The sequence below is a fragment of the Salvelinus sp. IW2-2015 genome, unplaced genomic scaffold (genome assembly GCF_002910315.2).
Source record: "Salvelinus sp. IW2-2015 unplaced genomic scaffold, ASM291031v2 Un_scaffold1085, whole genome shotgun sequence".
Taxonomy (NCBI): domain Eukaryota; kingdom Metazoa; phylum Chordata; class Actinopteri; order Salmoniformes; family Salmonidae; genus Salvelinus; species Salvelinus sp. IW2-2015.
Window position 1 is genome coordinate 372,444 of NW_019942722.1, and position 8,009 is coordinate 380,452.

General features: G+C 43.4%; 1 pseudogene; it reads right to left on the reverse strand.

The window, feature by feature from the left end:
• Positions 1-7,960, reverse strand: part of LOC112069711 (mitogen-activated protein kinase kinase kinase 12-like) — a 42,175-nt pseudogene extending 34,215 nt beyond the window's left edge.
• Positions 7,961-8,009: the final 49 nt, after the last annotated feature.

Consider the following 8,009-nt stretch of genomic DNA (forward strand, 5'->3'; position numbering starts at 1 on the left):
TGTGGAGGTAGAAAGCCACAATAGCATCAGTGGGAGGTAGAAAGCACCAATAGCATCATGTGGAGGGAGAAAGCACCATAGCATCATGTGGGAGGTAGAAAGCACCAATAGCATCATGTGGGAGGGAGAAAGCACCATAGCATCATGTGGAGGGAGGAAAAGCACCAATAGCATCATGTGGGAGGGAGAAAGCACCAATAGCATCACGTGGGAGGGAGAAAGCACCAATAGCATCATGTGGGAGGTAGAGAAAGCACCAATAGCATCATGTCGGAGGAGAAAAGCACCAATAGCATCATGTGGGACGGTAGAAAGCACCAATAGCATCATGTCGGAGGGAGAAAGCACCAATAGCATCACGTGGGAGGTAGAAAGCACCAATTAGCATCATGTGGGAGGAGAAAGCACCAATAGCATCATGTTGGAGGGAGAAAGCACCAAATACATCATGTTGGGGAGGGAGAAAGCACCAATAGCATCATGTGGAGGGAGAGCACCAAGAGCATCATGTGGAGGGAAAAGCACCAATCACATCATGTGGGAGGGAGAAAGCACCAATCACATCATTTGGGAGGAGAAAAGCACCAATCACATCATGTGGAGGGAGAAAGCACCAAATAGCATAATGTGGAGGGAGAAAGCACCAATAGCATCATGTGGGAGGGAGAAGCACCCAATAGCATCATGTGGAGGGAAAAGCACCAATCAGCATCATGTGGGAGGGAGAAAGCACCAATCACATGCATGTGGAGGAGAAAGCGGAAACCAATAGCATCATGTGGGAGGTAGAAAGCACCATAGCATCATGTGGGAGGGAGAAAGCACCAATAGCATCAATGTGGGAGGTAGAAAGCACCAATAGCATCATGTGGGAGGGAGAAGCACCAAAGCATCATGTGGGAGGTAGAAAGCACCAATAGCATCATGTGGGAGGAGAAAGCACCAATAGCATCATGTGGAGGTAGAAAGCACCAATAGCATCATGTGGGGAGAAAGCACCAATACATCATTGGGCGGGGAGAAAGCACCAATACATCATGTGGGAGGGAGAAGCACCAATGCACATGCAGGGAGGGAGAAAGCACCAAAAAGCATCATGTGGGAGGGAGAAATTACCAATAGCACATGTGGGAGGAGAAAGCACCATAGCATCATGTGGGAGGGAGAAGCACCAATAGCATCATGGGGAGGAGAAAGCACCAATAGCATCATGTGGGAGGGAGAAAGCACCAATCACATCATGTGGAGGGAGAAAGCACCAATAGCATCATGTGGGAGTAGAAAGTAATGTTGTATTTATGTGATTCTTTTTAGCTTCTATCTCTGGCCACTTGTTTATTATCGATGAGAATCTACAGAATGGTAGTTTACCTCTACAGACATATAATGTTATTGCGTGTTATAGTCAGTGGAGGCCGCTGAGGGGAGGACGGCTCTTAATAATAGCTGGAACAGAGCGAATGTAATGGCATCAAACCATGTGTTTGATGTATTTGATACCATTCCGCCTATTCCACTCCAGCCATTACCACGAGCCCTTCCTCCCAAATTAAAGTTGCCACCAACCTCCTGTGGTTAGAGTAGTACCCTAATAAATTCCTACTTATTGCCTTTTTATACGATGAGATTACTATGACTGAAGCATGTAATGAATAATACTAGACTGAAGCTGATGAGTAATACTATGATGAGCTGTAATGAATAATACTGTGACTGAAGCATGTAATGAGTAATACTATGACTGAAGCATGTAATGAGTAATACTATGACTGAAGCATGTAATGAGTAATACTATACTGAAGCATGTAATGATAATACGATGACTGAAGCTTGTAATGAGTAATACTATGAACTGAAGCTTGTAATGAGTAATACTATGACTGAAGCATGTAATGAGTAATAAGATGACTGAAGCATGTCATGAATAATACATGACTGAAGCATGTAATGAGTAATAAGATGACTGAAGCATGTAATGAATAATACTATGACTGAAGCATGTAATGAGTAATACGATGACTGAAGCATGTAATGAGTAATACTGACTGAAGCATGTAATGAGTAATACTATGACTGAAGCATGTAATGAGTAATACTATGACTGAAGCATGTAATGAGTAATACTATGACTGAAGCATGTAATGAATAATACTATGACTGAAGCATGTCATGAGTAATACTATGACTGAAGCATGTAATGAGTAATAAGATGACTGAAGCATGTAAGAATAATATTATGACTGAAGCATGTAATGAGTAATAAGATGACTGAAGCATGTAATGAGTAATACGATGACTGAAGCATGTAATGAGTAATACTATGAGTGATCATGTATGAGTAATACTATGACTGAAGCATGTTCAGAGTAATACTATGACTGAAGCATGTAATGAGTAATAGATGACTGAAGCATGTAATGAATAATACTATGACTGAAGCATGTAATGAGTAAAATATGACTGAAGCATGTAATGAGTAATACTATGACTGAAGCATGTAAGAGTAATACTATGAGTGAAGCATGTAATGAGTATACTATGACTGAAGCATGTAATGAGTAATACTATGACTGAAGCATGTAATGAGTAATACTATGACTGAAGCATGTAATGAGTAATAATATGACTGAAGCATGTAATGAGTAATACTATGACTGAAGCTGTAATGAGTAATACTATGACTGAAGCATGTAATGAGTAATACTATGACTGAAGCTTGTAAGAGTAATACTATGACTGAAGCATGTAATGAGTAATACTATGACTGAAGCTCATGTAATGAGTAATACTATGACTGAAGCTGTAATGAGTAATACTATGAAGCATGTAATGAGTAATACTATGACTGAAGCATGTAATGAGTAATACTATGACTGAAGCATGTAATGAGTAATACTATGACTGAAGCATGTAATGGCATTCTCTGTCCTGTTTTGTTATTCTCGAAGAAACCATTTCATTTTCTCTACACCCGATCTTATTGTAGATTTCTCCAGAGTAGGACGGTAAAGGGAGAGAACCTTGCTGTCTCACTGCCACAGTCTTTGTCACAATGCCCTTTATGCAATGGTTCCGAGGAACACTCTCTTTAAATGGAGTTTGTAAAAATGATTCCTCATTTTACTGTCTACAGTAGACCCAATGTACTTTTATATTTAGCCAGTTGTCTGGCCCAACTGTCAGAGCATGTTAAGGCAGACCAGAGCAAACAGCAAACCTCAAACCATCCTTTCTCTCAGAATAGACAGCGATAAGGGCAGGAGATAATGTAGACCCGTAATGTAGAACCAGAGATAGATACAGATACATACTGTCTACATTCTTGTAGTTTTTCATCGGACAGTTGTACCTTTTAGTTCACGTGTCAAACTCGAGCCTATTTAGAACGGGCCCGTGGGTGGTTTTGGGGCGGACATCGAAACTGTGTAGAAATGATCATGGACCTACATTTATATAGTTGAAAGCACTGATTGTAAAACCCTAAATTAGAGTGTCTGCTAAATTACTAAAATGTTTACAAAAAATTATGTTAAAATGTTTGGAAATCAGACTCTACCATTCGACTCTGGGAGAAACCACTGTCTCATCTTTCAGTAGTGTAGGATCAGTGTGAAATCAGACTCCCCTCTCCATATCCAGTGTAGTGTGCTCTAGGCCCAGGGCCAGGACACAGGCTTTAGAAAGGATATTTCAGCCTCTCCAGAGCACAAGAGCATCTGGCAAATCAATAATTGAATTAGCCAGCATTCCTCTCTTAGGAGAGAGAGAGAGAGCGAGAGAGAGAGAGAGAGAGAGAGAGAGACGAGAGAGAGAGAGGGACACGAGCGAGAGAGAGACGATCGAGAAAGAAGAGAGGGGAGAGAGAAAGAGAGGGAGGAGGAGAGAAAGAGGAGAGAGAGGAGAAAGAGAAGAAAGAGAGAAGAGGAGAGAGAGAGGGACACGAGCGAGAGAGAGACGAGAGAAAGAAGAGAGGAGAGAGAGAGGAGAGGGAGAGGAGAGAAAGAGAGAGATGAGAGGAGATGAGAGAGAAGAGAGAGAGAGAGAGAGAGAGAGGAGAGAGGAGAGAAAGAGATGAAGAGGGAAAAGAGAGAGAGAAGAGAAAGAGAGAGAGGAAAGAGAGAGAGAAAGAGAGAGAGAGGATAATAGAGGGATGGATAAGAAGGAAACAAAAAATAAAAGAAAAAAGCAGGGTGGGCTCAAGGCACTCTGGAATAAGAGCGTTTGCTAAAAATATAAACATTATACTTAAAATGATTTGTAAAGATTTATTTGTATTTAACCTTTATTTTAACAGGTCTCTTTTTCAGAGGGATTGATATCAAAACTAAATAATCTATAAAGCACGAAGGAAAAGTGTAAGAAGGTGTTTTCTCTTACCAGATGTCGACCTTCTCTATACAGGGTTCGTTCCTGATCACCTCTGGGGCCACCAGGCCACCGTACCGGCGAACGACATCTTGGTGCCTTATCACTCATCTCCTTAGATCGTCCGAAGTCAGAGATTTTCACCGCGTCATCATAGGTGATCAACATACTAGAGTAGAGTATACAGGCACAGTCAGGAAGTACAGACCACAGAGAGACAAGTCAGGGGAAGGTACAGTGAAGGTCAGCCACAGAGAGACAGTCAGGGGAAGGTACATAGTCCACAGAGAGATAGTCAGGGAAGGTACAGTAGCCACAGAGAGACAGTCAGGGGAAGGTACAGTAGCACACCAGAAGACAACAGGTCAAGAGGGCACAGTCAAACGGGGTAAGTAGCCACAGAGAGATAGTCAGGGGAAGTTACAGTAGCCACAGAGAGAAGCAGGCGAAGGTACATAGCCACAGAAACAGTCACGAAGTACGGCCCAGACACGTCAGAGGATGGTACAGTAGCCACAAGAGAGACAGTCAGGGGAAGGTACAGTAGCCCACAGAGAAGGACTAGTCAGGCGGAAGGTACAGTACAGCAGAGAGACAGTCAGGGAAGGTACGGTAGCCACAGAGAGTAGTCAGTGGAAGTACAGTAGCCACAGAGACACAGTCAGGGGAAGGTACAGTAGCCACAGAGAGATGAGTCAGGGGAAGGTACAGTTAGCCACAGAGAGACAGTCAGGGGAAGGTACAGTAGCACAGAGAACAGTCAGGGAAGCTACAGTAGCCACAGAGAGACAGTCAGGGAAGGTATAGTCACAGAGAGACGTCAAGGGAAGGTACAGTAGCACAGAGAGACAGTCAGGGGAAGGTACAGTAGCCAACAGAGAGACAGTCAGGGGAAGGTACAGTAGCCACAGAGAGACAGTCAGGGGAAGGTACAGTAGCCACAGAGAGACAGTCAGGGAAGGTAAGTAGCACAGAGAGACGTCCAGGGGAAGGTACAGTAGTCACAGAGAGACGTCAGGGGAAGTACAGTAGCACAGAAGACAGTCAGGGAAGGTACAGTAGCCACAGAGAGACAGTCAGGGGAAGGTACAGTAGCCACAGAGAGACAGTCAGGGGAAGGTACAGTAGCACAGAGAGACAGTCAGGGGAAGGTACAGTAGCCACAGAGAGACGGTCAGGGGAAGGTACAGTAGCACAGAGAGACAGTCAGGGGAAGGTACAGTAGCCACAGAGAATAGTCAGGGGAAGGTACAGTAGCCACAAGAGACAGTCAGGGGAAGGTACAGTAGCCACAGAGAGACAGTCAGGGAAGTACAGTAGCCACAGAGAACATCAGGGAAGGTACAGTAGTCACCAGAGAGACAGTCAAGGGAAGTACAGTAGTCACAGAGAGAGACAGTCAGGGGAAGGTATGTAGCCACAGAGAGACAGTCAGGGAAGGTATAGACGCCACAGAGACACATCAGGGGAATACGTAGCCACAGAGAGACAGTCAGGGGAAGGTACGTAGCACAGAGACACAGTCAGGAGTAACAGTAGTCACAGAGAGACAGTCCAGGGGAAGGTACAGTAGTCACAGAGAGACAGTCAGGAAGTACAGTAGTCACAGAAGAGACAGTCAGGAAGTAACCGTAGCCACAGAGAGACCTACACGGAAGTACAGTAGCCACAGCAGAGACAGTCAGGGGAAGGTACAGTAGCCACAGAGAGACAGTCAGGGGAAGGTACGGTAGTCACAGAGAGACAGTCAGGGGAAGGTACGGTAGCCACAGAGAGACAGTCAGGGGAAGGTATGGTAGCCACAGAGACACAGTCAGGGGAAGGTACAGTAGTCACAGAGAGACACAACACAGTCCCTAGAACTATTCAAATTACTCAAACAAGAATATAGATATTGAGGTCTGGTAACTTGAGAAACTAAATGTACGCTAAGTCGCTAACACCCCTAAAACGTATCATATTCAATGATATCTACTTCATGTACCACCATATGTTTGGCATGACAATGAACACAACAGAGGTAATTGGCTCAAGCACATATAGATCTGCCACCAAGCTAAAGCATAGTTATCGTGTAGGTAGGACTACTTACTTGGGTGACTTGAGGTCTCTGTGGATGATCTTGTGTAGGTGGAGGTAGTTCATGCCTCCAGCCATGCCCATGGCCCAGTCGATGAGCAGGGAGGGGGTGATCTTCCTACCCGCCCTCAGCACCTCGTACAGCTGGCCCTGGGCACAGTACTCCATTAGGATACAATAACACGGGGCCTGGGTGCAGATACCCCTGAATGGAGAAGAGGAGAGAGGGTGGAGAGGGAAGAGAGAGGAGAGAAGGGGGAGAGGAGAGAGGGAGGAGAGGAAAGAGAGAGGAGAGAAGGAGGAGAGGAGCGAGGGAAGAGAGGAAAGAGAGAGGAGAGAAGGAAGAGAGGATTAGTAACACAGTTCTCCATTAAGGTAATATAAATAGCACGGGCCTGGGTATATTCTATTGTATTCTATTGTACTGTCTTCTACTATATTATACTTTACTGTACAGTATTCTACTGTACTGTATTCTTCTGTATTATACTCTACCATACTGTATTCTACTGTATTCTAATGTATTGTACTTTATTATACTCTACTGTACTGTATTCTACTCTACTGTATTCTACTGTATTATACTCTACTGTACTGTATTTTACTGTACTGTATTCTACTGTACTGTATTCTACTGTAATGTATTCTAATCTACTGTAATGTACTGTATTATACTCTACTGTACTGTATTCTACTGTACTCTACTGTGCGGTATTCTACTGTATTCTACTGTACTGTATTTTACTGTATTGTACTGTACTGTATTGTACTGTATTCTACATGGGATATTACATTTTAGTCATTTAGCAGACGCTCTTATCCAGAATGGCTTACAGTTAGTACTCTACTGTACTCTACTGTATCATACTGTACTGTATTCTATTGTACTGTATTCTACTGTATTGTACTCTACTGTACTGTAGTCTACTGTATTTTACTGTACTGTACTGTACTATATTGTACTGTATTCTACATGGGATATTACATTTGAGTCATTAAGCAGACGCTCTTATCCAGAACGACTTACAGTTAGTACTCTACTGTACTGTATTCTACTGTATTATACTGTACTGTATTCTATTGTACTGTATTCTACTGTATTGTACTCTACTGTACTGTAGTCTACTGTATTCTACTGTACTGTATTCTACGGAATTATACTCTAATGTATTGTACTCTACTGTACTGTAGTCTATTGTATTCTACTGTACTGTATTCTACGGAACTATACTCTAATGTACTGTATTCTACTGTACTGTAGTCTACTGTATTCTACTGTACTGTATTTTACAGTATTAGACTGTACTGTATTCTAATGTACTGTATTCTTACTTGAAGGTGATGATGTTGGGGTGTTTGAGTTTTCTCAGATGTCTGATGTCTGTCTCCTTGATGTCTCGAACCTTCTTCACAGCTACTTCCTGTCCGTGGAGTTTACCCAGGAAGACGGCCCCCTGGGCCCCGCTCCCTACCCATTGCAGCTCAGAGATGTCCTCAAACGGCACCTCCCAGAGCTCTGGAGAGGAGGGAGGGAGGGAGGCAGAGAGAGAGAGAGAGAGAGGGAG